Source organism: Sciurus carolinensis, chromosome 6, assembly GCF_902686445.1.
Source record: "Sciurus carolinensis chromosome 6, mSciCar1.2, whole genome shotgun sequence".
In the NCBI taxonomy this organism is placed as follows: Eukaryota; Metazoa; Chordata; class Mammalia; order Rodentia; family Sciuridae; genus Sciurus; species Sciurus carolinensis.
In genome coordinates, this window is record NC_062218.1 from 115,256,187 (window position 1) to 115,263,435 (window position 7,249).

The following is a 7,249-nucleotide window of genomic DNA, read 5'->3' on the forward strand; positions in this document are numbered from 1 at the left end:
ATTACCATTGTTATAGAATACAACTGAAACTCAGAGGAACTAGGTTAACTGTCCAACATTATACTGCTTGAAAATGGTGCTATGGATCCTTAAATTCATGGCAAATCCCATGCTTTAATTTTTGTTTTGTTATAGCAATTTAATCAATGTAAGGGATGAAAAGATTATAATTCAAAATATTCACTATTTTCTATTCAGATACTACTATTTTCTATCAAGGTCTCCAGAAGTATTTATAGCAAATGCACTAATGGTTTCAGAGTAGGTCATTCGAAGCATTAGAGAAAGCATTTAATGTGTAACAAGAGTTAGTTTTCTTTGCACCACAAAAACTTTTGTTCCGCAGCAGTAGTTTTGTCTCTTTAGGAAACTTATAAGTTTATTTCTTAAGTTACTGTGAGAAGCAGGAAAACAGTACAGGCTCTGCACTCCTGGGAGAAAAATTCAGAGTATAAGCTTTGCAGCCAATAGGTCAAACAGTTTCATTTCATTTAGCAAAAACAACACTTTCCATACCAAATGTCATGACCACCCACCTCTACTCAAGGGAACCCAGGACCTCTTATGATGCTTTTGATTTAGAAAGCAGAGCATTGCCCTAGGGAAATCTCCTTGACCCTCCTCCAACGGTAGGATAATTTTTTTTTTTTTGCTACCACATTTTCAAAATTATGTTTGCCTGGAAAAGAAATAAATCCTTGAAACTCTTTGGAAATAAAACAAAATATTTTGTAGCAGCCCTAGTATGTTTATGTATTTATTTCAATGTTTGTTTTAAAATTGTTCAAGTGTTATGAATTTCAGTTAAAAAATGTGTAGATAAGAGTCTAACCCTGAAATGTTTCTTTTGAGGCTCACATTGTTTAGGTCACTGAAAGACAAGATAAAGAATCAACATTACCCAATGACTTTGCATCCCTTCTGGGGAAGAGTTAACTTTTGGTTGTATACTAGACAGTTGTATCATGTTAGATAAGGATTTGATCTTTACATTGTCTATATTTTGAGATTAAGTATGGTTTGAGGAAATGTGTATAGTTGCCAACTGGACAAAGGGTAGACTGTGATGTTAGTTTTATGTGTGTCTAGGCTGAAGTATTCAGTTACATAGTCAATCGCCAATCTAGGTGGTGCTGTGAAAATGTCTAATAGTGGTTAGCATCTATATTCAGTTGATTTTGCATAAAGGAGATTACATTCAGTAACATAAGTGGTCTCATGGAAATTGTTTAAAGCTTTAAAGAGCAAAATCTGAGACTATATTGAGTTCCATAGAGACAGCACCGGGACAAGTGAGAGGTCAGATAGGCACTAGGCAACTCTGTGCCTCACTGAGGAAAAACAACTAAACATGGGCAAAGGGGATCCTAAGTAGCCCAGGGGTAAAATGTCATCATGTGCATTCTTAGTACAAACTTGCCAGGAGAAGCATAAGAAGCAGCAACCAGATGCTTCGTTGAATTTCTCAGTTTTCTAAAAAGTACTTAGAGAGGTCAAAGACCATGTCTGCTAAAGAGAGAGGAAAATTTGAAAACATGGCAAAGACAGACAAGGCCCATTATGAAAGAGAAATGAAAACCTATATCCTTTCTAAAGGGGAACAAAAAAGATGTTCAAGAATCCCAGTGCACCCAAGAGGCCTCCGTTGGCCTTCTTGTTCTCTTCAGAGTTGCCAAAAAATCAAAGGAGAACACCCTGTCCTATCCATTGGTGGTATTGCAAAGAAACTTGGAGAGATGTGTAATAACCCTGCTGTAGGTGACAGGCAGCCTCATGAAAAGAAGCTACTAAGCTGAAGGGAAAATATGAAAAGGCTATTGCTGCCTGTCCAGCTAGAATACCTGATGCAGCAAAAAAGGGAGGTATCAAGTTGCAAAAAGTATGAAAAAGTAGGAAGATGAGGAAGATGAAGAGGATGAGGCAGCAAAAGATGAAGATGAAGAAGAATATGAATAAGTTGGTTCTAGCACAGCTTTTTTTCTTGTCTATAAGGCCTTTAACCTGTATACAACTCATTCCTTTTAAAGACAAAAATTGAAGTGTAAGGCTGTTTAAGATTTGTTTTGAAACTGTACAGTGTCTCTCTCTCTCTCTCTCTCTCTCTCTCTCTCTCTCTTTTTTTTTTTTTTTTTGTATAGTTCACACACTACCAAATGTGTCTTCAGATAGCCCTGTTCTAGTGATATTTTCAATAGCCACTAACCTTGCCTGACACACTACATGAGTTGTAAATTGGCATGGAAATGTAAAGTATCTTCTTTTTGGTGTATAGCACAAAGTAGTTCCATATGGAGACAGTACTTTTCAATCTTCAATTGTCTGTTATGTAGCTTATACAAAATAATTGTTGTTCTGATAACTGAATACCATGTTGTAATTGCTAAAAAAAAAAAAAAAAAAAAGAGTGGTTCTTTTGTTGACATTCTGAATGTGTTTTAGTCAAATTTTTCACTGCTGTGACTAACAGACCTAACCAAAACAATTTTAGGGAAGGAAAATATTATCTAGAGGCTCATGGTTTCTGAGGTCTCAATCCATAGAAGACCGCCTCCATTCCTCAGGGTTCAAGGTGAGGCAAAACATCAGGGCAGAAGAGTGGGAAGAGGGAAGCCTCTCACATGATCATCAGGAAGCAGAGAGACTCCACTCTCCAGATACAATATATATGCGCCAAAGGCACGCCCCCAATGACCCACCTCTTCCAGCCACACCCTACCTGCCTTCAGTTTCTACTCACCACGGGATCAATTAACTGATTGGGTAAGGCTCTTATAACCCAATCATCTCTCTTGTAAACCTCCTGCATTGTCTCACACTTGAGCTTTTGGGGAACTCCTCACATCCAAACCATAACAGAATACTTCTAAGTATATATATATGTGTGTATTTTTTTTAATTTAAAAAGAAAAAAAAATAACAAGTTTTCTCAAGGAGAAATTCTGCCTCAAGAGTTTTGTCTGAGCTTCTAGCCTGCCAGCCCAGCCTGCAGATTTGTGATTTACCAAACCCATAATTCAGTCCTTTAAAATAAATCATTCAAACTATATTTATTCATATATTTATATAATAATTATGTTTATATCTGAGGCATCATATATAAATAAAGTGTTTACATATAAACATATCCACACTCACATGAACACACACCTCCTACATATTCTGTTTCTTTGAAAAACCTTCTTGGATATACACCTATAAATGAAAGCCCCCAAATGAAATGCCTTTTTACCCTCTTTTAGATTTACTACATTTTAATTACAATAATACAAGCTTATTTTAACAAATCCAACAATACAGAGTTGTAGAAACAGAATGCTAATACTCTCCAGTTTTCCCTCTAATCCTACCCTTTCATTATGCAACTTTTCATACTTTTCTCCAAAACACACATGAGCACATATTTGTATTCCTATATCTAGAATTCATTTTGTTTTATTTTAAAAGGTGGCCACTCTCTACATACACTCTAACTTGCTTTTGGGCCATTAAACAATGCATTATATAACCTGCTATAGGTAAATACATACAAAGCCCTTTTAAAGATTGTTGCATATCAGTCACTATATTTATCATAACTTAAACAAGCATTTTCCTATTGATGGTCTTTTGGGAGTTTTTAAGTGATTTTTTTGCCAATTCTAATAATGCTGCATTAAACATATTTGTAATTTCAATGTTATGTACTTGTGAGTTTTGGTATATTATTAAAATTGAAACTTCTAGGTCAAAGAGTATGAGTATTTTAAGGTTTGATTTGTATTGATAAATTTCTTTAATAAAGATTGTCGCGATTCTTTGTTCTGCCAGCAAAACATGCAGTCATATCCTCACCAGCACTGGATGTTAGTTTTCAATGTGATGGATAGAAAAATGATTTCTCATTTATATTTTAAATTTCCTTGTTGCTAAAACGATTGAACATATTTTCATATGGTTGAGGTGGTTGGTATTTCTTTTGCTATCACTTGCTTCTTCATTTAGTGTGCCAATTTTTCTACAGTATTTCATTCCTCTTTTTTTTTTAATCTAAGAGACTTTCATCTTTCTGAATATGACCTTCCAATCTGTATAATATGTCCATAAGCATGAAGGAGTCAGGTCAATGTTTATATAGATCATTGCAGTTTAATTGCACTGACACCATCTTCCCACACCCAGTGAGAAAGGAAAAGGTCCAGAAGGAAGGTGAAGTTGTGGTGAACCTTGAAATTTCTGTCCACGGTGGTACAGCAACTAAAGAAATTCTAAAGAAAAATCATCTTGTCAACTTCTTCAAACTAGAAATGTATTTAGACTGCAATATAGATCTAATGCCCAGCTTGCAGAATTGCAGAATTTTCCAATTTGGTGTTGCTCCAGGTTAAAAAACATACCAGCTGAAAAATGTGAATTGGAATCATTTGCCATCCGTTCCTAATATAATGACTGATTTGCCACTCTGGATGCAGCGAGCTGCAGGCAGTGGGTTTGAACTGAGTCCAGGTGGACCAGGGCCAGACACATTAAATTTAAGGCTGCTATTGCACAACTCCCTACAGAAATTGTGCAAATAATGTAGCTGAAGTGCTTTCTGCATGCTGTGTAGCCCAACTCTTTTGGCAACCTGATTAATTCTTTGCCCTTTTCTGTAGTATGCACAGTTAGGAAATATACTAAAAGGTGATCGAAACCATAATAGGAACTGTCAAGTATTATATTAAAATGTTATCCTCTTCATTCTTAGTTTAGAAAATAATTTTTCAAAAATGTCCCGATGAAGCTAGAATATAGTAATTACCCCTTGGTGCTAGTTTCCTTTAGTTAATACCATTAACACCAATAGTAAATAAGTCCAACCCCAGAGATGATGGCTATTCTAAATTTATGTTGTATTCTACAGAACTAAGGATAAATGCACTCATGGGCTTATTAAAAACTGGCTTAATGTTTTAATTGCACCTATGTTAAGCTGGAGCACCACATCCATGCAGATTTCTCTGTTTCTCATAAGTGTGTGCATAGTCTTCAGGGTTTAAACTTTCATGCACCTCCATCCTGGTTTTTGTGTTTTTTTTCTCAAAAGAAGGTCTATGATACAAGGATAATTTTTGAGGGCAAACAGTAAGACACATCTAATTGAAGATTTGTACTAACTCCTGTTTTAGTCTTTGCAAAGATGGAGGTGTTGGTGTTGTCAAGGTTCCACTGTGAAAGTAAAGCCAAGAATGACACATCATGTTCTACCCAAGTCATCTAAAGCTAAGACTTTATAGAAGGAACTAATGTGCTAAGTATATGCTAATTTTTTTCCTAAATGGAAACCTTTTGGAGGTGACATATACCATTCATTTTTCCGTGTAAATTCTTTTCCAATTGCACATTAAGAGCAATGGGATATTTAGAAAATTGGCAAATGAATTCTAACCTATGACTTGGAAGTCAAATTGGCAAAATCAGGCGTTTAGCCACTTGATGCCTTAACAATCTGGAGTAATGAGTACTTGAGAAACTCAGTAAGGATTGTATTACAAACCTTGGGGGAACTTGGCATAGCCATTGGAAGCTGAAGAAAACAGTCAATGGATTTTGTTAGGAAATGCATAGTCACAGTTGAATTTTGCTTTTGTTTTCTAGATTTTTATTTCTAAATATTTCCTTAGAACAAGTAACTTGGTTTAAATGGGATTTGAACACACTTGGCTCTAGGAATCAGTAACCAATTTGCTTTTAAGGGTCATATTTCATGTTACATTTAATAGGTATCACATGTTTTTAGTTGGTCTTCTCTATATATTGATGTTGGATTAGGGGAAAAAGGAATTCAAATAATAAAGCATCATGATACTTAGAGATTGTATCGATGAATCATGATTAACTATAACATCAAAATATGTTTAAGAATATAATTATATATAGTATACCATAGATATTGTGTGTGTGTGTGTGTGTGTGTGTGTGTGCATATATTATTCATGTCTGAAAATATTCTTTTCGGGCAGCAGTCTAGTTGCTGGCCTGCTGACCTAAGGAAAAACATCTGGCAATTAAATGGAAAAAATTGTAGGTTAATTGATAGGGGAAGACTAATAGGATTCTGGCTGTGCTTGGGATCAGGATATGACCTCTGAGATATCATGGGTTGGAAACTGGAAAACATTTTAGATCTTGCACTTGAAAAAATATTTGAAGCGGCACCACATGCCAGAGTTAATCAGTGTCAGAATGTATTGCTCAATGTCGATGGAAAACAAGCAAGAGGTAAATGTGATGGAAATATGTTTGCCCCTTTATTGCAGTCCCCAAATTAATATGCTGAAGTCCCAAACACCAGTGTGACTGTATTTTTAGATAGAGATTTTTGAGAAGGTAATCAAGGTTAAATGAGGTCAAAGGTTGGGGCCCTCATTCAGTATGACTAATGTTATTCTTTCTCTCTCTCTCTCTCTCTCTCTCTCTCTCTCTCTCTCTCTCTCTCTCTCTCTCTCTCTCTCCACCACCTCTCTTTCCCTTTCCCAGAGTACAGAGCAAAGACCACATAAGGACACAATGAGAGGAAACCTCTTACAAGCCAGGAAGAGGGTTCTCACCAGAAACTGAATTGGACAGCATCTTGAACTCAGATTTCTAGCCTCCAAACCTGTGGGAAAATAAAATTGCTTAAACCACCAGACTGGTATTTTTCTATGGTCACTGTAGCACATTAACACATCCTTTGTCTAGTTGTCTGAAAATGGGTCTAAGGTACTATGGGTAAATAAAGTATATTAGAATATCTGGCGTGCCAAAGCAGACATCTTGCTTTTCTTTAAATTATCTGGGGGCAGACACAGTTCTAACAACAGTTGGCTAGAAATTCTCTTGGTAGTGTCTCACCTGGTTGTAAAGCATCAGAGTAAGTGGAGCAGACACTTGCTTGTTTTGTTTGGCCACATTTACGTTTTCCTTCCCTCCAGCATCACCTTGGTTTTTCTGTAAGGGAGGACTTCTCTTTCACTCTTAGTCCACATGCTTTGGGCGTGGTTGAACCCGCTCCAGGGCTCCAAGTTGTGGAGATGAACAAGACCTAGACTATGAGACTACTCAAGCTGCTGTTGAGTTGATGATTCAGGGTGGCCATGTGGCAACTGCAGCCATTTACCTCTAGCTTGGACTTGCCGCAACCTCTGAGAAGGAGACACACATTTTCTGATGAATTTACTAATATGAAGGGATATAGGTCTGGAGTTGCTGGTAGCCACTTCTCAGAGAATTAAGTCAAAACTGGAAGCCC

General features: G+C 36.5%; 1 pseudogene; it reads left to right on the forward strand.

Moving 5' to 3' along the window:
• Positions 1–1,351: 1,351 nt before the first annotated feature.
• Positions 1,352–1,956, forward strand: LOC124986387 (high mobility group protein B1-like; annotated as a pseudogene).
• Positions 1,957–7,249: the final 5,293 nt, after the last annotated feature.